This window comes from Oncorhynchus nerka, linkage group LG3 (assembly GCF_034236695.1).
Source record: "Oncorhynchus nerka isolate Pitt River linkage group LG3, Oner_Uvic_2.0, whole genome shotgun sequence".
Lineage (NCBI taxonomy): Eukaryota > Metazoa > Chordata > Actinopteri > Salmoniformes > Salmonidae > Oncorhynchus > Oncorhynchus nerka.
In genome coordinates, this window is record NC_088398.1 from 40,178,916 (window position 1) to 40,205,937 (window position 27,022).

Here is a 27,022-nt window from a genome sequence, read left to right on the forward strand (position 1 = left end):
CACTCTAAAATGCGCAGTTGTCTCAAGTTTTGAGGGAGCGTGCAATTGGCATGTTGATTGCAGGAATGTCCACAAGAGCTGTTAGCAGAGAATTTAATGTTAATTTCTCTAGCATAAGCCACCTCCGTCATTTTAGGAAATATGGCAGTACGTTCAACTGACCTGACAATCGCAGACCACACGTATGGGATCGTGTGGGCGAGCAGTTTGCTGATGTCAACATCATGAACAGAGTGCCCCATGGTGGTGGTGGGGTTATGGTATGGGCAGGCATAAGCTACAGACAACGAACACAATTGCATTTTATCAATGGCAATTTGAATGTACAAAAATACCGTAAAGAGATCCTAAAGCCCATGGTGAGGCCCATTTTTTTTAAAGGTATCTTTGACCAACAGATGCATATCTGTATTCCCAGTCATGTGAAATCCATGGAATAGGGCCCAATGAAGTTATTTATATTGACTGATTTCCTCATATGAACTGCAACTCAGTAAAGTCAATGAAATTTTTGCATGTTGCATTAGGATTTTTGGTCAGTATACTTATAAACCCCTTTGGAAATTATTTTTAAGTAGGCCACCTTAATGGAAGTGTTACCCTTGCACATTGTTGATAAATATGCCATGACTTCATGATGGTTGGCTTCTCAAGTAGGAGCAGACCCTGAAAGTCTTTATCAAATCAATATTCTTGTAAACAAAGCAATTTATGAAATGTGTCTGTTTTACTACAATTGCCATGTTACATATTGTGAAAGGGGACACCCCTCAGTTTAGAAGGTACTTTAAAAATGCCATGAGCATTCTGTGGAAACGTGAGGTTAACTCCAGTTTCAAACAAGCAGCCCAACAAAATGATGTGACCCCGCCATCTAAAAATTCAGGAGCGCGCAACACGTGATTTATCTGCCAAAAATCAAGTATGGCGAAATCTGTGAATGATTCTCGCACTGGTGCTTTCTCCAACGGGTCCTAAACTTTACACTTTGGATAGAGTGGAGCTGCTGCCTCGTACGGAGACTGGATAGAAATCACCACATTCATGAGTGTTTGTTCAGGTAGCTTTTCTTTGAACGCAGATATGACAAGCTAATACAAGCGAGATGAGACATTGTCAAACACCGTGTTTGCTTGACTTGATAGAATTGCAACTATTCAGACGGAGGCGAAGTTGTTATCGCGGGCTCTTTATCTGTATATGGTTTGGACTTTCTTTTTCAATTTAAAGTATCGCCTAGTAAATAACTCTATTTCGAAAGTGGGTGGATGTGTAGCAGATCATGTCCAACTGTCATAATGTATTTGATACGAGTAGCTAGCTACATTACATACACGGGCGATATATTGTAGCAATACAGGCGATTCCATGTGGTCCAATTGTCAAATCGGATACAGCATAACGTTAGTCCCATAGGAATCTACGATTACTGTTGTCGTTCGAGCTACCTTGTAACTAGATGAAATAAGATACTTGGGTTACTGTTGCTGATTATGCATGTTGTAAATTGAGATTATTGCACTTGACGTTTGTGTGAATTCGTTTATTTTACGGCTCATATCCGAAAGACAAACATTTTTCAACGCTGGGTTGCTAATTATATCGGATATATATATATACTAGATGACTAACAGGGTTCGCTGTTTTGAAGCCACCGCTCCATTATGGCACTCTTCCACCATTGTTTATTTTTATTTAACCTTTATTTAATTGTAAAACATATTGATTTAGGATTCTATAGAAATGCATTTATAAATGTCTACATTTGTTTTTGCCACGTTTATTATATTACATACACCTTAATGCATACTTGTAAATATTTTGTGTGAGCTAAACATACAAATAAATATAAAAAAGCCCTTAAAGTAAACTATTTAGAAAGTACTAATGTTATTGTTCCCACTACAACAAACCAATACTTAAGTACATGTAACTTTGTTATTGATACATTTACATTAAATATTGTAGAATTCCATTCATTCCTATGGAGGACTGGTTTTCTGAGGAGTGCCAATATGGTGAGCGGTGGCATCAAAGCCTCTCATTGGCCAATACATAGTAGCATCAGCAAACCAGGGTTTATATAAACCATTGCATTTAACACATCCTGCTGTTCACATCTATTTAGGCTAGGCAGTGACATGTTTACTTCAGTAATTGCTTGAGTTTTCCGTGGCATGGATGTCGTATTTGTTTCAAAAGTGCTTTGTGGTAGGCTACTCCATAACATGCAGTCATGTAGATAACATTTTCTTAGCTCCAAATGCAATTAAGGATTCTGACATTTACACATCATTTCACGTCCGAATCCTTAGTTGTATTTAGAGCTAATGTTTTCTGTCATGGCACTAATGGGTGTCAGGCTTTAGTTTTTTTATTAAATGGAACCTCAAATTTCCAAATCTTATTTTGAGTGTGATTTGGGACATTTACACTCGCTCTGGATAAGAGCGTCTGCTAAATGACTTAAATGTAAATGTAAATGTACACTAGACATGGATCTACAGATGAGTAATAAAGGGTTAATACATCCAGTTGCACTTTAAAGGGCCAATCAGCAGTTGCTAACATACATTTTTGGAGGTATAAAGTAATGATATCTACTCACTTATTCTTGGAGAATATAAAATATGAGCTTGTTTTACTAAATTGTTCGTAAACAGTGTAATTGTAAACAAACACTGTATAAATGCCAAGATGGTTAAAACTACAATATTGATACTATGGATGGTCAGTCCTTGCATCCAAAGCCTTGTCTACGAGTGATTACATTTCTCCAGCCACATCCCTCGGCTGTTTACCCAAAAAGTATCAGGGTGATAGCTTTGTTGTTTGAACTTTTAAATTGCCCTTTTAAGTTGCTCTTAAACCTGTAACAACATTGTATTAATTTGACCTCATTCCAATACTTGTTTTTTCAGGCTATTTGCATTGCAATGGCATACAAATGGGATTGAGCAGTTGCCATTAGCCTACACAAGTGGAATAGGCTCTGTTCCTTCTTTATCATGTTATGTTAGTGATTTGCTCACTTGTTAGAGCATGCCAGAGTTTGTTTAAGCATGTGTTGAACTTGAGTCATTGGGGTTATGTGTTGGTACTTTTGTAGGCCTATGTCTGTGTTTCAGTGCGTTTGTGAAGTGAGGAGGTGAAATCGGAGAATAAGGGTTAGCTAAACTGGAGTCGGGAGGGAGATTTTCAATAGCATTGCCTTGATTCCTCGCATCCTCTCATCCTTCTCAAAATCATTGGATGAGAAGGTCAGAGGGGGACCAGAGGCCTCAAGTTGAGTTGTAAACACACTAACTCTAATCTAAGTAAGCTCTTGCTCCTAGCATATAGATATTCCTTCTATGTTCCAGTTCCCAAGGACTGGCGTTCATCAATCGTAAAAAAGAGCAGCCTTCCAAGAATTTGGCACTGGCAGTGGACCGATCTTTAATGACGACTAGTGATGGGATGTTCGACTCTTTTTACTGACGCTGATATTTTGGACTCGTTCAGTCAAAATAACTAATCTTTCGATAAATTTCATTCATTTGAGTCAGTAATGCCCATAGCATGCATGATCCCCTAATGGTGAATGTTGAACTGAACTCTGAAGAGTCATGATTCTACGAGCCTCTCTTTCACATGTCGTTCACCATATGGGGCTTATTGAGCCAGAGGAGTGTATATTAAAATAAATTACTAAAATGAACGAGTCAGTAAAAAATCCAAAATCGTTTGCGAACTGCACATTACTAGTGACGACTCAATCTCGGGAGTGGGACTGCATGGAGTAGTAAGTTTCATCAGTTTAAGGATGCATCCATTGAGAGCATTTGATACGGGGGTAGCTTGATTGTATTATGTTGGGACTGCTCAAAGCATGTGCTGTATTGTATGGTATGTTTTACGAGAGATGTAAAAATAAGTATAACAATTTTTGTACCATCTGATGTGTATTTTCCATAGCAACACCCGGCCAGAACAAAAACATGTCCCTACTGAACGTGACTCAGGTAGCCTATAGAAGGGTTCTCAGATTCAGGTAGCCTATAGAGTTTTGCCAGGGGCTCTGAGAATTGTCCTGGCTTCATCCTCTTGTACCCATTGCCCCCTTAGCCCTATTATCAGACAGTTTTGCATCCCATTGAGCTGCTTTGAACTCCGACCCGGCTGTTGTTCGTTTGGCCTGTTCCAGACGCTTTAAAAAAAGTCCCCAAGAATGGGCAATTAGGCAGAGTTGTCAATTAGAACGGTCGTTTGTTGATGTTGTCACTCTAATGAATGCTAATGGTCTATTAATGGCCCGGAGACAAGGTGACATGACGCCTACGCGTAATCAGCAGGGCAGAGTAAACTCTAGTTTGCCTCGTTCTCCTTCATTCTGCTGCTTGTTCGAGTGCTGCAAAGACTGGCGATATGAAGAAAAGGAAGGAGAACGATGGGGCGAGTGGTAATGTGAGTTCGAGAAGGGAAGAGAGAACATGTTAATAGAGTTGTTGTGGAGGGAAGACAAAAGAAGGGGGGCAGAGAGAGAGAGAACATAGAGCGATGGTGAAATGGAGCTAGAGCGAGAGAGAGGGCAAGTTTGACAGGGCTGTCATTTAGAAGGCTCGGCAGATGGCAGGGAAAGTGTTCACTTCCTGCTTTTTGTATGGCTGAAAATAGACAGGCTTTTTGTGGCCGTGGCCCAACACGGGGTGTCAGTGCTCCCACTACAGAGAACCACCTCAGCTAAGTTTGTCAATGGTAACAATTCAATGCTTGAAAGGTTTGGAAAGATACACAGCTTTCCAAACAATTGTTGGTAGAACCAGATTGTAACTGAGAGAACCTCCATTCTGAAAGCCTTAAATCAGTATTTTATAAATGCAGGCAGTTTATTTGAAAAGGTCAAAAGGTATAAATGAGCCCCCAGTGAATTTACCTGACACTCCTAGGCACTCCTTCGCCAAGTTCTCCTTCTCATCCTTCTCTGTTTCAGAAGTGCGTAAAACCCTGAAAGAAATTTATTTAAAAAAAATCCCCAGGCCCTGATGATCTAGACCCCCGCCTCCTACACCTAGCTGCAGACACCATTGCGCTCCTTTAACATGTATTTTTAACCTCACGCTTGACGTTAAGGAAATACCCAAGTTATGGAAATCTGCTTTTGTACTGACTTTCCTGAAAGGTGGAGATCCTTCGCTACTTGACAACTATCAACCCAAATCAAAATTGTCTGTACTGTAAAAGGTACTGACGTCCTTAGTTAGTAGGCGGCTGAAGGCCTACCTCCAAGAAAACAACATATTACATGGAATGCAATCAGGTTTTAGGTCTGGCCACAGCACTGTTTCAGCAACATTGAAGGTTTTAACTGACATCCACTGTGTTCTTGACAAGAAGTTACATTGTGTGTCTGCCTTTATTGATTTGTCAAAGGCATTTGACACCGTGGACCATGATGTGTTGTTGTGGAATTATTGGTCATGCTCTAGATTGTGTACAATTTGATAGGTCATTTATAAACCAATGTGTAATGGCGGTTGGTTGTAAGAGTCCACAGAGTTGTGCTCAGGTGTTCCACAAGGTTCTATTTTGGGCCCACCGTTGTTCATTTTGTATATCAACAACATTGGGGATCATATTGAAACAGCGGATGTTCATTTTTATCTAGATGATACTGTTCTTTATTTAAGTGAAGGTAGTTTATCTTTAGCTTTTGAAAATGTCCAAAGAGCATTTAACACCATACAACATAATCTGTATGATTTGAAGCTGGTTCTGAATTTGGGTAAAACAAAATGCATGGTATTTTCAAATGCTAGCCATGTCACTAATTATGTCATTACTACATTGGATGGACATACTATAGAGCAAGTAAAAGTGTACAAATATTTGGGTGTGTGGGTTGATGACAAGCGTGGAGAACTTGATAAGGAAGCTCAAGCTGAGAATAGGTTTTTATTACCAGCATAAGGAGCTGGTACGAAGGAGCTGGTACAATGTACACTACTGGGGGATTTAGATTTTAGTGATGTGGCCCTCAGGTTCATTACCAATCAAAAACGTCTAACTGTGAAAAACGTTTCATTGTGATCTCTACAGCGCAGTTGGCTGGTCGTCATTGACATTGCGTAGGCGTAAACACTGGTATACACTGATTTATAAGGCCATACTGGGTAAAATACCACTTTATCTCTGTTCTTTTCTTTAATCAGGTCGGTAAATAAATATCAATTACAGTCCCATTCTCATTTGCTTTTAACAGTACCAAGAATTAGAACAGGTCATGGTAGAAATAGTTTTAGTTACTCAGCTCCGAGGTCCTGGAATTATCTCCTGAACATTTTAGTTTTGTTCAATGTTGTTAGTTAATGTAAGTTGTTTTGTCTGAAACTTTGTTCCCCCTGCTGCTATTGGACCAGGTCCGTCTTGAAAAATAGATTTTTATCTCAATGAGAAAAACCTGTATAAATAAAGGTTAAATAAAAAAATGCTGAGGCTTGGCATGACTGGCGTGACTCCAATTTACTTCGATATTATGGTTATCATATCAATATTTGCACAGAAAATCGCTTCCACCGCCATTTCTCGCATAATTCATTATACAGACACAAAAAGATCCCACCTTGTCTAGCGTATTTTGTTTTGTCGACATTAGGAAGTTTACCAACACATTTTTCCATCAGTCCTGTCATGAATTTCTTTATTCGACATGTACTTTACTCACATAAAAAGGTTGTGTGGAAACAGTGTTTACTGTTCCTAATTCATGACATCGCTCTGCTCTCTTATGACTTTGTATGAAATAGGCAGAGTAGCTAGCTAAATTATTAGCTACACACATTGTGCCAGTGACTTAATAATTTGAAAAACTGCAAAAATATGTGCAACCATGTCGTTCATCAGTGCCTGACCAGCTGCTTAACCAACTTGTTGTAGCTAGCTACCATACTGACTATTAGCCAGCTCTACTGACGTAAACAGCTTGCTTAGGTTGTTTAAATTACCCTGACGTTGTAGTTATGCTGTCCCAAAATTAAGAGGGACTGTTATCAGAAATCAGTCCGTAGATCAACATGTTGCTCCATGATCGCTACTTTGCAGTGCTCAGTTTAAGACCACCTGAAGCAAGACCGGAGCAAATCGAGTCCGAGTCAAGACCAAGACCAATTCAAGACATGATTGTAATTTTGTCAAATCACCACCATAATAAGAGTAAAAAATCTCCAGTATTTTTGTGTTCATATTTCAGAACAACATATGGATTCTTTAGACATTCATAAAAGTGAATGCTGAGGGGAAAATAGAGCAACTCTACAAATTATTACTAACCCAAACAGTGGGGAACAATGGGCCTTCTACACCTTCAGAGATGGGATAAGGATTTATAGAATTATAATTATTTTCATAGATTTTCTGATTTAATCTCTTTGTGTTGGAAAGGGTTAACACTGAAGAGAAAAAAATATCCAATAAGGATTTTTCTTTGCTGGTCTCTTGGGAGATACAGTAAATCTAGCTAGCTAATTCAGCCATTGGCTAGGCCATCTGAAAATACAGTAGATGAAGGCAAATGCCATTCAACTGTATTAGAGCAAAATTTTGGACTGACAGTGGAATCAACCAATCACATTTTGACATATTAATAGGTGGGACCGTTTTTACAAAAACGTATGGAAACTTCTGCCTTCTTGAAGGCCATCAGGTCACTGCACAATAGCGAGCAGTAGTTTCCCCACAGCCTAGCTAGCTAGTTTGATAAGAGGATGTTGTTGCTAATTTGTTAGCTTCTCTCTTTTCAAGAATACCTTTCAACAAGAAGTTATGTTTCAAATTATCACCATCTGGTGAGTGGAACTGTGTTTTGTATTGCAGCGGGCTTGCTGTTAGCCATCTCTTTGAAATGAACTTGTCTGTGAAACATTGTTGCATTTAAAGTGGAACTGACAACATTTTAGCAACATTAAATTTGTTAATATACTCCCAGGAAGAATATGATAACTTTAAAACATTTTCTGACAAGCCACCACTTAGATATGGTAATTAAAAAAAATAAAAATAAAAACATTCTTAAGAATGTTTGTGAATTATGTATACTAAGGCATTTGGGAAAATTCTATAGCAATATAGAGAGGGAAAGCGGCCGTGTGTTTGGACAATTAGACCGGATTAAAAACATCTGTCTTGTCCAGGACCGGAGTCCACATAGACCGGTGCGCTATAGCCAATCAGAGCTACAGTAGGCCTTTATACAAACAAGCCATTTGCCACATGGGCTTGCCATCATTCACTTTAAACTGGACTGTGTATTTGAACTGGACTGTGCAGTTGCAACAGCGAGACTTTAGATAATTAGAACGCATTTGCCAAAAGCCACAAAATAAACATGAATGGATTTCTGCATTCAGAAAGTATTCAGACGACATGACTTTTTCCACATTTTGTTACGTTAGGGCCTTATTCTAAAATTAATTAAATTGTTTATTTCCCCCTCAATCTACACACAATACCTCATAATGAAAATGCAAAAACAGTTAAAAAAAACAAGTTTGAAAATGTATTAAAAATAAAATAAAAAAACTATCACATCTAGGAAGAGTCTTGATGGTTCCAAACTTCTTCCATCTAAGAATGATGGAGACCACTGTATTCTTGGGGCCGTCAATGCTGCAGAAATGTTTTGGTACCTTTCCTCAGATCTGTGCCTCAACACAATCCTGACATGGATCATTCCTTTGATCTCATGGCTTGGGTTTTGCACTGTCAACTGTGGGACCTTTTATATAGACAGGTGTGTGCGCCTTTCCAAATCATGTCCAATCAATTGAATTTACCACAGGTGGTCTCCAATCACGTTGTAGAAACATCTCAAGGATGATCAATGGAAACTCAATATAGAGAGGGAAACTCAATTTTGTAAAATTTTTAATAAATGTGTTAAGAAATGCTAAAAACCTTTTTTCACTTTGCCAATATGGGGTAGTGTGTGTAGATTGCGGGGGATTATATATATATATTTAATCCATTTAGAATTTAACAATGTGGAAAAAGTCAAAGGGTCTAAATACTTTCCGAAGGCACTGTACGATACATTTCTTTACTGTACAATAGGGGTGGGAGGTAGCCTAGTGGTTAGAGCTTTGGGCCAGTAACCGAAAGGTTGCTAGATCGAATCCCTGAGCTGACAAGGTAAAAATCTGTTGTTCTTCCCCTGAACAAGGCAGCTGTTCCTAGACTGTCATTGTAGATAAGTTGTTCTTAACTGACTTGCATACTGTTCATTGACAGATTTGCCGTGCATTCCCTACTGTAGGATATGCCCTGTTATTGGGCTACACACGGCCAGGCAATCTTTTAAAATAAGCTATTTGTCACGCCCTGGTCAAAGTATTTTGTGTTTATCTTCATGTATTGGGTCAGGCCAGGGTGTGGCATGGGTTTTTGTATGTGGTGTGTATATATTGGAGATTGTAGCTAGTGGGGTGATCTAGCAAAGTCTATGGCTGTCTGGAGTGGTTCTCAATCAGAGGCAGGTGTTTATCGTTGTCTCTGATTGGGAACCATATTTAGGCAGCCATATTCTTTGAGTTTGTCGTGGGTGATTGTCCTTAGTGTCCTTGTTCCTGTCTATGTGTTAGTGTACACAAGTATAGGCTGTTTCGGTTTTCGTTACGTTTATTGTTTTTTTGTAGTGTTTGTATTTAGATTCGTGTTAACGTTTGTTTATTAAAACATGGATCGCAATCTACACGCTGCATTTTGGTCCGACTCTCCTTCACACCAAGAGAACCGTTACACTATTGATCCTCTGCGGCTATTTTATAGGCCTTCTCATGGTGTGGTAGGCTATTCTGAATGATTTCATTTCTTTCTAAACAGACAGCAATAATTATATAACTTTGGCAAATGTATTTCATTTTATCAGGGGTGTTGCAGCTCCTCCAGAACACTCCGCGCGGCTATGATTTTTTAAGAAAATAAATGTGAAGTGCAAAGCTGGAGAGAAGAGAGTTGCAGGCTCACGTCTATCAGAGCAGAGAGCGGGAGAGATCATATAAATGAAAAATATAAACATGTAAAGAGTTGGTCCTATGTTTCATGATTTGAAATTAAATCTCAGACATTCTCCAGACATACAAGGCTTATCTCTCTCAAATATTGTGCACAAATTGGTTTACATCCCTCTTAGTGAGGATTTCTCCATTGCTAATAATATCCATCCATCTGACAGTTGTGGCATATCAAGAAGTTGATTAAATGGCATGGTCATTACACAGGTGCTGGGGACAATAAAAGACCACTCTAACATGTACAGTTTTGTCAGATACCACAATGTCACAGATGTCTCAAGTTTTGGTTGAGTGTGCAATTGGTGTGCTGACTGCAAGAATATCCACGAGAGCTGTTGCCAGATAATTTAATGTTAATTTCTCTACCATAAGCCGCCTCCAACATTGTTTTAGAGAATTTGGTGATGATGCACAGCGCATGCATTTTCTCTGTGACTTTTTCAAATAATAGTCATCATATAGGCATATGGGTTAAGCTGAATGTTTTTCTAAGGTTTGCATCACAACTGACGTTGCCAAATAACTCCAAACGTAGCCTAAAGGCCCAAGACGCTGGCCGACAAAGCCTAGTGAAACGTGTTCTTATAAGCCTAGTCATTGCACAGTCGTCATTGCACAATAAGCCTAGTCATTGACACTATTTAATAAAAGCGGATCCCAACTTTCTCTTGCTGCTATATTTTCTGCTCAATTCTTTAAAATTAAGCACATTAATCCACTTTACAAATGATGTAGCCTAACTGGCATATTTAAAAAAAAAAGTATCTGCACATAACCTCCATTTGCTATTTGAGTGCAGGCTATGGATGATTTTTTTTTAAAGACCAGATTAATCTTTACTTGTTACTTCTGTGAATTTTCCTTGTCCTCCCTCATGAGGGAGAGAAATGAGAAAATATCTTAAATATATGTGTTTTGGTAACAGAATGATAAGACACTAGGCAATATTTCTTAAATTTACAGAAGGCAAATACTTTCGGCACAACTAAATATAAATGTTGATATTAGTTGGCAGGGGCCTTTACTTAAACATTATTGTGTTTTGATGTATTTTTAATACTCTTTTCTTTTGTCTTTTTCTGCCAGATATTTTCTAAGACCCCCTTTCCATCTGTTTGACTAGAAATCATTCGTGCTCATGTTTTGTTCTTGTCGACTTACACTTTATGGAACAGTGGGGACTGTGAAGAGACACACGCACACACACTCACAGGAACAGACACACACACATGCTAGGACATGCACTCTATACACACATACAGTGTAATACTGTTGTATATTATACATTTTGTATTGTAGATAAGTAGTGGTATAATAATGTTATGATGTACTGTTTTATCTTTTTTAAATTTTTTATCTGCGATGTAAGTGGCTTAATGTGAGTGGCAGCTACCTTGGCATTCCGGAATCTATTTGCCATGCAGGATCCGATACTTCTCATGGCATGAACAAAAATAATCATTGTTTGCAATTCATATTTTTTAAAATATAAAATGATAAAAGTTAAATTAGGTTGACTCCTTGATTCCTCTGCCTTTGAAAACATTTTTTTTTTTGCCTGAGCATGATAGTCAGAGTTGATTTAAGCCTGACCGTTCCCAGGCTTATGGCTTGTGCATTGTAACCTATGTTTTGAGTGGCCGTTGCTGTGGTGGTTAGCCCACCTCACTGCTGGCTTATATGGTGGTGGTGGTGAGATATTCCGTAAGGTAATGTGTTCGCAACTACTCTAATTACAATCAATGAACCAACATCATCGCTATAGTGTTCTCTACCATCCTCATGGATAGAAAGTTTAGAGCCTAGCATAAGCCAAACAGCCCATACAGCAGGGGCGTAGGTCTGGGATGACACAGACACAGGCCCATCCACTGGGGAGCCAGTCTCTGCCAGGCACACTCAATCAGATTGAGCAAAATCAAATACATTATTATTATTTTTTAAACTACTCCTCACCACCAACCCCCCCACATCCGTGTTGGGCCATCCACATTTCTGTAGGTCCAACCACCAGCGAATTTCTGGCTATGCCCTTTCCATATAGTATGCATAATAATACAGTCCACACTCAAATGCTATTACTGGAGTTTGTTTAATTTTGCTGTAAAGCAATTGTGAATCAAAGACATCTTCAATCTATGGGCTTGTTTACATGTTTACATTGTACTGCTGTGCATAATATGGTAGGCTGTGTTATTATTTTTTCCCCCCAGGCTTGTGCTCTATGCATAAATTCTAATATTTGTATAGGTTTTCAGTATGTGTTGTCTAAAATGCTTTGAATGAATCAGCACCTTAGAAAGTGCTGTACATTTCAGCAACAACATAGTAGCCTACCTGTGATTTGTCTGCTGCTCTGCTGAATTGTTCAAATTTTTTCTCGTATGTTCCGGTACCTCAGAGCATCCCAGGTTATACATTTTTAACTGTTTGGGCTAGAAACAAGCAGCCTAATCATAACAACAATTATTTGGGCAAAGTTTGTTTTGTTTTTGTAGGTGCACTGGTGCTCTCAATTTTAAATGAGCCTGTTTAGACCAGACTTATGATAGCGAAATCCCAATTATTTTTGCAAGGGGCACTAAACCCTCACAGAGATCCTTTACAACACCTCAACCCAACCCTTGCCTTAACAAAACCATTCAGGAGGAGTCACATAGCCTGCCTTTGTCAGTCAGCGTCTCTGGATCTGCAGTGGCCGTTGTGTCATTTGTCAATAGACGGAGGAAAAACTTCAACAACGACAACACAGTAACGTGTCAATCTGCTATAGCATCATTTTTTCGATAAACACGTGCAGGCATGTAGACTACCGTTAATCGTGGTCCCTGAGTGAATTATTCATAGTCAATTAGGCCCAAGAGGCAGGCAGCAGCTGTCGAACACCAGAAGTGCATTTCAATGATTCATTTGGCGTGCCGCACACCCCTAATTGTTGTTTACCGCTCGCAATCTCCAGCACATGTTATTTTTATGCAGACATGATTACTTTTGGTGCCACTTGGAGCGCTGGGGAAATGAACCCCTGTGCTGCAAAAGCCATATTTCTGTCAAGTGACATGAGACATTTTCAGACCGGTATATTGTTCATGTTCAGTCTGTCTTATCCATCAGTCAAAAAGACATACAACTGGAAGCATTAAGAAGGAAAGGAGAGGCTTGCATTGATCATTATTAGTTCACTCAATCATTAATGTCTTTGGATATGATCCGCCATGACACACTGGAGTGTCACATTTTGTTTAACCTGCTTTAGCCAGGTTAGTCATTAAGAACAAATTGGCTTTTTACAGTGCAATAATGACCTTGTTTGTCAAGAAGCCTAGTCTATTCACAAATGCTCAACATGACCCGTTCCTCCTGAGTGGTATTAAATGGAGTTGTGCACACCGTACCAAAGCCTTTTGCCACAGAAAATTGCTTGAGGAAACAGAATGGCAGATGTTCCAGGGCTGCAATCCAAAACTCTACCCTTCTAAGCCAAGTGTGCACTTGTTCACTCTCCCTCATTGATTTCAAAGAGTTGGATTGGTGTAAGCATGGGCTTAAAGTAAGTGTTCAGTGTTTCCAGAGTGATATGAAATATGACCTAGAATTAATTACAATATGAGTGAAATAGTTTTCCTTCCAAAAAATTGTAATTAAGTATGTAAAAAGCAGGGTTTCAGTGTTAGAATGGTGTGTGCGCGTGTGTAACGGCTCTCGTCGGAATGAGTGGACCAAAGCGCAGCGTGGAAAGTGTTCATGATTTTATTTATCAAAGAAACACTCAAACAAAGTAACAAAATGAAAGCGAATAGTTCTGTCAGGTAACAGATACTAAACAGAAAATAACTACCCACAAAAAAACAGGTGGGAAAAAGGCTGCCTAAGTATGAATCCCAATCAGAGACAACGATAGACACTCGGCCAAAAACAAAGAAATAGAAAACATAGAATGCCCATCCTAATCACACCCTGACCTAACCAAAAGGAGAAATAAAAAGGCTCTACGGTTCGGGCGTGACAGTGTGACCCAACAACAGAATGGTGTGGGTGTTTTACCGGTCATTCAAAATATTAGTGTGAGTAGACCTCTAATTGGCCAGCTCCTCCTCTATGAGGAAATGGCAAGCCTTTTTGAAACGGTCTGTTTGAGATGCAAGTTTGAGGTGGGGTTTTTGAAGTGTATTTTTTCCCTCCATGTTTTGCTTTGGCCACATCCGAGTAATTTGGGTATGAGTTAACAGAATATTAACTTTTAAAATATTTTCACTGGACAGTTACTTTAACCATATTGCTCACACCTGTCCATTCCTTGTAAATCCATAAACTGGAGTGAACGAGTGCACACTTCGGGGGGGTGTAATTGTGTATTGTAGAGAGAATGAAACAATGTTTAATTTTCATTTTATTAGGGTCTCTTTTAATCCTTAAACTTTAAAATACAATTTACAATACAATTACATTTTCACAAATAACACTGTTGCAAACAACAGATATACACTGACATATTGAAATGTAAAAACATATTATATACAAAAGTAAATAAGAAAAAACTAAAATATGATGATGATAAATACTCTGGCAATCTGAAAACATAGAGATTGGTTCAGTCATCTACCATAGTCATGATCAACATCAGTCTATTATTTTCAAGTGGTCCTAAAGTTCTCATATAAACTATTACATTTTCTGAATTGTAATGTTTCCCCCCCCACCCCCTTATATGTCTTCTCTGCTGGGGTAAGACATATGGTGGAAATCCTATTCCTTATATTGACTGAATGTTGGTCGCTTAACAACTGGCTGTTTTAAATGGTGTATTCTGTGAAATAAAGTGAGCATGTCTTTTTAATTATGTTGTCGATTGCTGGCCACCCAAGAACATTGTGCATGACTACAACAGAAGAATCATATGTCCACTTTAGAACAATCTTGGCTGCTTTATTCTGTGCATTCTGCATCCACCTAATCTCACATGCTGATGCATTTCCCCCGACCACATAACTTTAGTTCTCTTGACTCCCAATTAATGTTTGGGTTGTTTGTCTTAAGAATATTTCACGGAAGATACTTAGCTATCCTTCTGACCATGCACACAATCATAATTGTTTTTCATGCATAGATTAGTTATTTGAGCTGAGCATGATACGTAGTTGTATAGCTGCATCCCTGGTAGTTTAGTTTTGGACACTTCCTCAATTCGTTCTTGCCTCATGTTTAATCACATCCCATGTTTTGTCTACTGTTTTCCTGATAAAACAGACCAACATAACTTTGGTTTTCTTAGCATCCAAAACAAGTTTGTTCCAACAGACCCACTCCCTGATATTTCCCAAAGCCACTTGTAGAGCTTCCTGTACCTGTTGAACAGATTGTCTTGCTGTATACATTGTAGTATTATTTGCAAATATAGTAGAATGAGTTCCAGATAGGGAATAAGAAAAGTAATTGGTATATATTAAATAAAGAAGTGGCTCAAGGCAACTGCCCTGTGCAATTTTACTAAAGCACGAGGGGAGGAAAAATACCCATTTAATATAGGTGGACTGTCAGTTAAATATGACTATACTAGAGCTGGGCAATATGGACAAAAATACATATTGTGATAAATTGTCTGAATTGAATAAAGGATACGTTTTTTATCCTTTAACTACTGCTACTAGTTTGATGGTTGTAGCCATCAGTTGTCCCATTAACAATCACCCATATTAGCAAACACATTTCTCTAGGATAGACTAGGGCTGGGCGGTAAACCATATTTTACCATATACCGGTGTTGATGCACGGATGCAAATAGCAGTACTGTAATGTTTGGTTTGTAAAATGTAATATAAACATGATAACTAAGTGACGTATCTCGAAAATGACTCTTTTTTTTCCAATGACCAATTAAATCTGAGTTTCAGTGGAGCTGCAATTGGGGGAGCAGCATAGCGAAGCTAAATATTGTCCACATGATCATTACCTGTAGATTTACCATTGGTTAATGACTTCAATAGGTGGACTAAAGAGCAAGTATTTGACTTATAACATGATCATCAATCAATTGGACAATAGCTTGCTTGGAAGAATGTTATGGATGGGATGGAAAAAACTGTGTGCCATGCCAGAAAAAGTAGAAATGATGTGTTGTGTGTAAATAATGAGTGATGACAACTAAATTATTTTTCTTGTTTGACAGTTTTGACTATTATAGTGGAGCCCAGGGGGTAGATTGAGACAGTGGTTGTGTCCAAAAAAACTGAACTTGCGTTCGAAATAGTAGGCTGATTGGGAATGCGAAAATAGAATGTTTTGTAATATGTGACATTTAAAAAATGTTGTATTCTTTAAATGCCAGGATGTCATACTCATTTCGGCTTTTCATCTAGTAGAATTTGCTGCACGTGATTGAGGAAAATAAGTGTTTTTTCAGACCTACAGTGCATTCGAAAAATTTTCAGAACCCTAGACTTTTTCCCTTGACTTTTTTTTCCATTTTGTTATGGATATAACACATTTTTCCCTTCAATCTACACATAATACCCCAAATTGACAGTGAATTATAAAAAAAAAATGTTTGCGCATATATATATATATATTTAAAAAAATCAGAAATACATTATTTTCATAAATATTGTGACCCTTTGCTTGAGACTCAAAATTGAGCTCAGATGCATTCTGTTTCCATTGATCATCCTTGAGATGTTTCTACAACTTTATTGGACTCCACTTGTGGTAAATTCAATTGATTGGACATGATTTGGAAAGGCACACAAGCCATGAGGTTGAAAGAATTGTCCGTAGAGCTCCGAGCTCCGAGACAGGATTGTGTCGAGGCACAGATGTGGGGAAGGGTACCAAATAATGTCTGCAACATCGAAGGTCCCCAAGAACACAGTAGCCTCCACCCTTCTGTAAGAAGTTTGGAACCACCAAGACTTCCGAGAGCTGGCTGCCCGGCCGAACTGAGCAATCAGGCGAGAAGGACCTTGGTCAGGGAGGTGACCAAGAACCCAGTGGTCACTATGACAGAGCTCCAGAGTTCCTCTGTGAAGATAGGATAACCTTCTAGAAGTACACTTGTAGTTTCCATCCGGTAGAGGTGCAAATAGATGTTGTGCTGGTGTGTTTTGGGGTGGTAAATCAGAGTTTACCAATTGATCTCTGAGATTTCTGCCCCATCGAGAATACGACCAAGGGAGGGTCCGAAAACACATTTCCGATACTGTCATCGGATGTTAGAATGGATCTTAGAATGTGCCAATGTTTGAACGATTCCCTTAATCGGTTCAGAGCACGGGTAGTGAGGATGCAAGAATGCTTCTTTTTGCGAGGCTGTCCTTGAAAGAGATCATGTCTCGATTTGTTTTGGATTTTCTCAATGGCCATATTAATCTGACCATTTTTGTACCCCCTCTCCTTGTATTTTCTTTGTGTCTCAGCCATATTTATGTCGAAATCTGATTGATTTTTGCAAATTATTTTGGTTCAACAGAATTGGATGTAGAGCAAACTGTTTTTCAAGGGAAGTGGGTGTCATTATACCCTGATGAAGACAGCTCGTCTGTCAACGTTGGTTATTCGGTTATTCAGTTATTGCATCTGAGCTCCTTTTCTTTTGACAACAGTTGATAATCAGATATGAGGACAATCTGTACCAAAATGAATGAATAGTGGGAAACAACACAATTGTGCATTACATGACGCATTCTCAGTATGGGTGGGCCTAGTATGTTGATATTCGTTTGTTACGTAATACATTTTTACATTCTAAATAGTATATACACTCAGTGTACAAAACATGCCCCATTACATAGATTGACCAGGTAAATCTAGGTGAAAGATATGATCACTGATTGATTTCACTTGTGAAATCCACTTCAGCATTGGAGTCAGCATGGGCTAGCATCCCTGTGGAAAGTTTTTGACACCTTGTAGAGTCCATGCCCTGACAAATTGAGTCTGTTCTGAGGGCAAAAGGGGGTAATGTTTTGTACACTGTTAAGTAGCCTATATAGTATTCTTAAACTTTGAATTGTATGGAAGCATATTTGGTCCACATATGACTAACCTCATTTTAACTTGAGTATTTATGTGCCCTTGACAGGTTGAATTCATGGGAGTGGAGAAGCAAGCCAACTGCAACCACCTGAGAGCTGTGTCGTCTAGAATGAGCCCTTGAGACACTCCCTCCTCCTCCTCCCTCATAATATTCTCCCTTGCAGTGTTCATCCAGCCGGACAGTCGATGGTGTTCACCTTACACCCCCCAGAGGAGTACTGAGGCCGTCTTCCTCATCCTCTTCATCAGTCTTCTCAGGAATGGTACCCCAACAATTGATTCCTACAGTCGCCTAGGTAAGAGTTTGTCTGGTTGACCAGTGCTGGGTCGTGTTAATTCGTGCACACTGTAGCAAAATATTCTGCAATGGAAAACTGCCTGGTTAGAACAACACCCTGCAGTACCAGCAGACCAAGGTTGTCAAATCTTGTGCTACATCAAACCAAACGCTTTTGAACTTCTTCCCACTTGAGTTGAATTAGATTGATATTGCTTTTTTATCGCTGGTGTCCTTATGTCAACTCTCTGGTATTTGAGGAGCTGCCATTAATGAAGTTGTCTGCCTCGCCTGAGGTGGAGTCAGATCTTTGGCTGCTGTAGGTGACAGGCCTTATGGTTAGAGAGACAGCTGGGAAGGATTCTCACTAAACGGAATGAATTAACTGCATAACATAAAGATTTTATGGCATGTTGTGTGTTTCTCTGGCCAAAATGTGACATACGTATCTGTTGATATGATGGAATGTACAGTCACCTCAAATTATTGGCACCCTTGTTAAAGATGAGCAAAAAAGACTATGAAATAAATAATACACATACTGAGCTATATTTTATACAAACATTATTTTTTAAATTATATTATTTTATACTAATACAATTACTCAGAGCAATATATTTTGTTTAACAAGTAATAAAAACAATTCTTAAAAAGATAAGCATCAATTATTGGCACCCTAACAATTCTAATAAAAAAATCGAACAAAATAAAATCTGCATTAACATTCTCTTTAAAAAAAAGTTAACCTGTTTAAAGCATGACTACACAGGTCAGTGGCGACCCTATGCCGCCCCACTCCTTGTGTAATGTTTTCACTTTGAATGAAGACAAGGGGGTTGAGCCCTTAGCCGCCTTTGGCTGGTCTTCTGGGCAAAGTGAGTCTTTGCGCTAATCCAGCCTATTCGAATCACCCTGCTGTCCCGGTGCTGGAGAAGAAGTGAAAGTCACTTGCAACCTAATGTTAAATGCGTCTAGCTATAGAGGCCATTCTACTGCCAATTTTTGTCTATGGAGATTGCATGACTGTGGCTGAAGTAGCCGAATCTACTAATTTTGCATATATAGTATAGGTAATATACTGGCCATGGTCTCACCTGAGAGAGAGGAGGTAGATACAGACTAGCCATGGTTCCACCTGAGAGAGAGAAGGTAGGTAATATACTGGCCATAGTAATTGTATATCAATTTCTCAAGTATACTCAAAATACTGTTGTCGTGCAAAATGTCTGCCATTCTTTATGAGCAAAGGTTTCCTACCAAGCCCTTTGCACTGATGTTCTTGAAGATTAAGTCTTAAGTGGGACAGGAGGAACGAGTCTGAGTCTGTGGGGGTTGTTGGCACTGTGGGAAAACCTTATTTAAATGGTTACTTCAATAGTACACGGTACAATGCAATGTCATATTCACTATGTTGTGCATATGTCAAATGTTGATTTTGATAACATAATATGTATATAATGAGTAAATTATAGAGCGAACGTACGCACCATTAAGGAATTCAACCAATACTTTTGGTGTATTAATAGTGTATTCAACCAATACACCATTCATTCTTTGTTGACTACAGCTAAATGGGGGAGGGGGAATATGCTAATTTGACCATCCTATGACTTTCTCCCATAGTCCACCAACATGTCATGCAGATGAGCCATTGTTTACTTGACAGATTACTCTGAGTATTCATTGTCGTTCTGGTGGGTAGTTCACACTAGGTTGGAATCAATGCTGTAGAAAGGCAGGAAATGTGCTGAAGAGGTAAACATAGCTAACTATTTTGGTCAATCACTAACAAAATAATTATTGAATCACAAAGCGTAATAGAAAATGCATACAGCATTTATTTTCCTCTCTTTCAGTGTTGGATTTTGCACAACCACAGCGTGTACACAGGTTCCGTCAATATCAGACAGTCTCCACCAGTATCTCCCTGAGATACTTTCACATGTTTGTGTGATGTTACTGTACCGATTTTTAAAGCTACGAGTGGTCCTGGGCCGAAAATGCTGTCGACCACTTAGCTAGCTAGTATTATCAACTACAAAAGAAACACATCAACAGTCTGCATATCTAGATTTAGCTAGCTAATGTTAGCTAGTTTAAATAAAGGCATTGGGCATCTTGTGGGGTTTCAGTGTAGCTACATGATGCTATTGAGTACAACACAGTCAGAATACAGAATATGTTAGCTAGCAAGCTTTGTAACTAAGTTACTATGTTAGTTAGCTTGAACACTGGACACACTAAGGTTAGCAGCCAAGGTAGCTAACAGGCTAAAAACACAACCCAACACAACATTACCAGTCCATGGGAACGTTGGCCATTTCGGCATCACTCTTCCACCTTTAAACATTCATTCCAATGTTTATCCGGTTTCTGAATTGGTAATTAGCAGTCTATTTCTCGCTTCTTTTTCTCTTTTGGGGTTGAGTTGATTTAGATATAAGAACAGAGAATGATGCTTGTTTGCTTTGTCTGCTGCTCTGTTTGTTTCTGGCGGCTGTAACATTAGGTTGCAAGTGAATTTCACTTCCTCTCCAGCTCCGGGGCAGCAGGGTCATTTGAATAGGTCGGGGTTAACGCAAAGACACACCTTGCCTAGAAGGCCAGCCCAAAGCTGCTCAGGGCTCAACCCTCTTGTTTTCTTTCAAAGTGAAAATGGTACATAAGAAGTGGGGCGTCATAGGCTCGCCCACGACCTTCATAAATCAGGCAATGGGTAAAAACGTTCCTGGTATAGGACAATTGTATCTTGTCCCCACACACAGTGAGGAAGATGGTTCGGGAGGGAAAGAAAAATCCAAGGGCCACATTTGGCAAATGACAAAAACCTCCAATAGGCTCTTTGGAAGGGTTGCCAGAGAGAGCAAGCCTCCAACAAATGTAAACGCCTGGAGTTTGCAAAACGGCAATGACACTTAGATTGTAACTGAGTGCTATGGTCAGATGAGACAAAAACAGAGGTCTTTGGCGTCTTTGAAGTTATGGGGCTGTATTGCTTCAACTGGTCCTGGAGCCTCATTTATCAATCATGCGTATGCACAAATCTGTGCGTAAACCATGCATGAAATCATTTCCACGCAAAGTGTGAGATTTATCGCTATGAACATTTGCTTGAGAGTGTGCATATGACCATGGGTACGCACAGTGCCAAGTGATGGAATAAGGGAACTGCTTGTCAAGTGTAGAACGGGGAAAATACATGTTGAAAATGAAATGAATTCATGCAGGCGTATAATTTAACCACATCAGTGCATTTGTTACGATAATAATCCATATAAAGTACAGTAATTTCTTAAATTAGAGGTACGTGTGAAAGTGAAACCATTGTTGAAATACTATTAAAAGATTGAGATAATGAGGCTGATCTTGCTTTGTTCTGCAGATTTGGCACATGCTGCATTTCACAGAGAGCGCATTTTTAGAGACAGGTAGGACTTTTTTTTGCAGTACAGTTTAGCTCATAAACTATAGTTTCCCAAAACCAATCTTATAGAATTTTTGCGACCATTGAAGACCTACTTTAAAAAGACAAACACATGCCAGGGGATGATAATGGTTGCCTACTCATTTTAAGTATTTGTCACGTTTGTTGAAATGGACGGACCACGGTGCAGCGTGATCTGAGTTCCACATCTTTATTAAAAGTGAAACTTCTCAACAAAAACAAGCACCGAAACGTGAAGTAACGTAGTGGAACAAGCACATACACAAACAATATCCCACAAAGCAGGTGGGAACAGGCACACCTTAACTATGATCCCCAATTAGAGACAACGAACACCAGCTGCCTCTAATTGGGAACCATACTAAGAGCACCAACATAGAAATGAAAAGGCTAGAACACCCCCTAGTCACACCCTGAACAACAACACCATAGAGAACCCAGAGGGCTCTAAAATTTGCCATTACTAAAGCAACTTAATGGTCCCCTTTGTAGCTATGTTATTTTTGGTACGGCTTTAAAGTGATGATTTTGACCATATGGTTAATTAGGGGTGTTTCTAAATGCAAATAGCCATGATCGTGCACGAGCATCGAGGCTGAGAACAAATGGTATTTATCAATGGTTATCTTCTACCGGTGTGGGTGTGATGCTTGTAGGATTGTTTGATAAATCACACTTTCTATGAGGTATGAACATTATACATTCTGTTTATAAGTAGTATTTTAGAATAGTTTCCACGCAATATTGATAAATGAGGCCCCTGGGGCCCTTGTTAAGGTCAACAGCGTCATAAACTCTACCAAGTACCAGGACATTTTAGCCAAAAACGTGGTTGCCTCTACCAGAAGGGTGAAACTGGGCCACAAGTGGATCCTCCAGCAGGACAATGACCCCAATAACACATCAAAATCCACAAAGAAATGGTAAATTGACCACAAAATCAACATTACTACTTTTTGAGGCTTTGGCCAAAGTTCTCTAATCAGCAGGCCTGTTAGCCCTTGGACGTTAAGAGAGAGGGAGCGAGACTCTGGCGGTGGTGCCCCACTAATCCTGTGATCTAACGATGTAAAGGGATTTCCCCTCACCATGGATCTGGTTGGAGACCTGGGGGCCTGGGTTTCACCCTCTGCTGCCCCAGGCCTGCTAATCCTCTTAAAGAAATGAGATCTGAGAGAGCACATACTTTCAGCCAGGGATCCCCAACCATTTCAGCATCCATGATCCAGCAGGAATCACCCAACCAACACTTGACACCAATGGTCCTGGTTGTCTCACGAGGGGGAGGTCGAGCTATTCGTCTGTCTGTCTGACCGACTGTCATTCTCATTTAATTACATGTACAAAACAGATAGATATAGACACCTATCATCATCATCATCATCATCATCCTCCTAGAGTGCCTGTTCCTCCCCTCCGTTAAATCTGTCCCCGTGCCAGACTGCTTGGGTAAGCCTCTTTTGGGAACATAAACCAAGCGTGCTGGAAACAGCAGTAATAGTAGCAGTGGAGGCCCCCTAATTTAGTTGTCTTAAGGATTTATTCATCGAGGTGCTGCCTTGGAAACAGAGGAAATAATCCTTCTCACTACTCTGAAATGGAGAAATGGTATCTCCTCTTTTATATATATATATTTTATTTAACCTTTAACTAGGCAAGTCAGTTAAGAACAAATTCTTATTTACAATGACGGCCTACCCCAGCCAAACTCGGACGACGCTGGGCCAATTGTGTGCCACCCTATGGGACTCCCAATCAAGGCCAGTTGTGATACAGCCTGGAATCAAATCAGGGTCTGTAATGACAACTCTAGCACTGAGAAGCAGTGCCTTAGACCACTCAGATGATGTCAATTAGTCTATCAGAAGCTTTTAAAGCCATGACATAATTTTCTAGAATTTTCCAAGCTGTTTAAAGACACAGTGTCATGTTCTGACCTTAGTTCCTTTTTTGGTCAGGGCGTGAGTTGGGGTGGGCATTCTATGTTTTGGTTCTGTGTGTTTATATTTCTAGGTGTTTGGCCTGGTATGGTTCCCAATCAGAGGCAGCTGTCAATCGTTGTCTCTGATTGAGAACCATACTTAGGCAGCCTGTTTTCCCCCCTATGGGTTGTGGGTAGTTGTTTTCTGTTTCAGTGTTTGCACCATGCGGGACTGTTTCGGTTTTCATTTATTTTCTTGTTCTTTTGTATTTAGTGTTCAGTTAATTAAAGGAAATATGAACACGTACCACACTGCACTTTGGTCTACTCCTTCCTCAGATGAACATCATTACACACAGTCAACTTAGTGTATATAAACTTCTGAACCACTGGAATTGTCATACAGTGAATTATAAGTGAAATAATCTGTCTGTAAACAATTGATGGAAAAATTACTTGTGTCATGTACAAAGTAGGTGTTCTATCCGACTTACCAAAACTATAGTTTGTTAACAAGAAATGTATGGAGTGGTTGAAAAACAAGTTTTAATGACTCCAACCTAAGTGTATGTAGACTTCCGACTTCAACTGTATATATACTTTTTCTATTCTTAACCAAAATATTAAAGCAACATGAAACAATTTCAAAGATTTTACTGAGTTACAGTTCATATAAGGAAATCAGTCAATTGCAATAAATTCATTAGGCCCAATCTATGGATTTTCACATGACTGGGAATAGAGATATCTTAAAACAATTAGGGGCATGGATCAGAAAACCTGTCCGTATCTGGTGTGACCACCATTTGCCTCATGCAGCTGGACACATTTCCAGTGGCGGTAGGGTTATGGTATGGGCAGGCATAAGCTACTGACAAACACAAATGCAATTTATCAATGGCAATTTGAACGCACAGAGACACCGTGATGAGATCCTGAGGCCCCCGTTGTCATGCTCTTCATCTGCCTCCATCACCTAATGTTTAAGCATGATAATGCACGGCCCCATGTCGCAAGGATCTGTACACAATTCCCGGAAGCTGAAATTGTCCCAGTTCTTCCATGGCCTGCATACTCAGCAAACATGTTTGGGATGCTCTGGATCTGATTGGACGATGGCATGTTCCTGCCAATATCCAACAACTTCGCACAGCCATTGAAGAGGAGTGGCACAACTTTCTACAGGCCACAATCAACAGCCTGATAAACACTATCCGAAGGAAATGTGTCCAGCTGCATGAGGCACAATAAAAGGCCACTAAACTGTGCAGTTGGCATGCTGACTGCAGGGATGTCCACAAGAGCTGTTGCCTCCAACGTCGTTTTAGGGAATTTGGCAGTACGTCCAACCGGCCTCACAACTGAAGACCACCTGTATGGCGTCGTGTGGGCGAGCGGTTTGCTAATGTCAATGTTATGTCAGCATGCCAACTGCACAGTTTAGAGTGGCCTTTTATTGTCCCCAGCAAAAGGTGCACCTGTGTAATGATCATGTTATTTAATCAACGTCTTGATATGACACACTTGTCAGGTGGATGGATTATTTTGGCAAAGGAGAAATGCCCACTAACAGGGATGTAAATAAATTTGTTCACAAAATTGGAGCGAAATAGCCTTAGTGCGTATGGAAAATGTAGGGTTCTTTTATTTCAGCTCATGAAACATGGAACCAACACTTTACATGTTGCGTGTATATTTTTGATCAGTATAGTTTGTTAGGGATTCCAGTCTTTTACCTGCCTATCTGTCTTACACATGTGTTTAACCCTAGCGTGGATCCCTGTTGACGTACATTTCTCACACATGACACATTTTTTATGAGTTTGTCCAAAACCCACTTCCACAGTTCAGTGACAGGTTATCCTTTAACTTGTAAACTGTCCCTGTTGGCATCATGTGTTTATGGGTTTTGCTGATGAGTCTTCATTGTCAGGGTGTTTTGCAGGAAAACTGCAAAGTCCTGTTATAATAATGTTATTTGGTCTATCCTAGTACTTTCCCCCTGAGCACCTGTCAGCTGTCTAACTACAAACAATGAAGCCCTTACAGGTTGAAACATCTGTCTGAGCCCTCAGAATTGTGGACTCTGGTTTTATTTAGCATTTTAGTAGGAGAGACAAGGAAACAGCGAATTGAACCAATGTGGCTTTGCACATAGCCCCAATACGAAGGCTCACAATTCCAAGGCTACAGTGCGATACAGCAGTAGACTTGCACCATCTTTCCCATTCTTCCTAGAAGGCAGCCTCTACTAAGCTGCATCACATAGACTGAATCATTTGTTGAAGTCGTACAGGGACATGCAGCCCAAGATGGTTATGCCCTCAAGTGAATGTTCTCCAGCGTCACTCTTTGCTTTCATTTTTGCTTTTGTATAGCGTTGTTTTATGAGAATTTTGTTTGAAGAAGTTGTCAGGACAGTGCCATAACCAAAGAGACTTTATTGCAGGATTAATGATTGAGTTCAGTGTGTTTTCAATTGCCTAAGGTTTTTTAAACCACATTTCTGTAAGAAAGATGTTCTGATGTCCTAACGGGACTCGTCGAGGACAAATAAAAAGTGATTTTGTTTGGTTGTGGCGAGCTTTAGGCATTCATCATACCCTCTCTCTTATTTCCAGTGTTCTTATGCTAAATTTGTAATAGCCCAACCACTGTAGGATGTTGAACTCACTCATTCAACAACAACATGAGCTTTGGTTGAGACATGCCAACAAACACAGCCCAGGAGTTGAGCAACCTTTACTCAAATGTCCAATGTTTTTACTGCTCGGTCATGTTACTGTTGCAGACAATGTGTTGAGCTGCCAATCCAATACCCAGCATCACCAGTTTTAATTACTACATCTTTGTAACATCCTTGGCAAATGTATATTTAAAAAAAAATTTGATTATAAATTAATGGGTTTATTTCATTCAAAAAATTAGGTTTTCCATATTGCTGGTTTCATCACAAAACTGTAGTTACCCGTATCTCTCTTAAATACACTAATCAAAGTTGTTTACGAGCGTCCTGCTGCGTTCCCCATGAAAGGCCAATTGTGTCTCGCCCCATATGTTAAAAACATTGAGGTCACAGACACTGCCTGATTATGGCCGTGCTATTGGCACAGCGCAAGCCATGGCATTCTGGGACGCTGGTGTGACCTTGCTCGGATTACGGATTATTCTTGGATTATGCGTCAGCCTGGATACAACACCTCCAAATGTCCATGAATACTGGCTGAAGTTATCTATTACATTCTCTCTCTGGTCGAGTGGGTCCAAACTTCTTTTTCCTTCCCATTGTAAGTTTGGTTATGTAA

At 39.6% G+C, this 27,022-nt stretch overlaps 1 long non-coding RNA gene across 1 annotated transcript in view; it reads left to right on the top strand.

Moving 5' to 3' along the window:
* The first annotated feature begins 925 nt into the window (after positions 1–925).
* The window catches only part of LOC135565326 (uncharacterized), a 41,735-nt gene continuing 15,638 nt past the window's right edge, over positions 926–27,022 (top strand). Inside the window, exons 1-2 of the long non-coding RNA XR_010461534.1 lie at positions 926–1,060; positions 18,121–18,370. This is a non-coding gene — a long non-coding RNA (uncharacterized LOC135565326). The remainder of the gene's footprint in view (positions 1,061–18,120; positions 18,371–27,022) is intronic.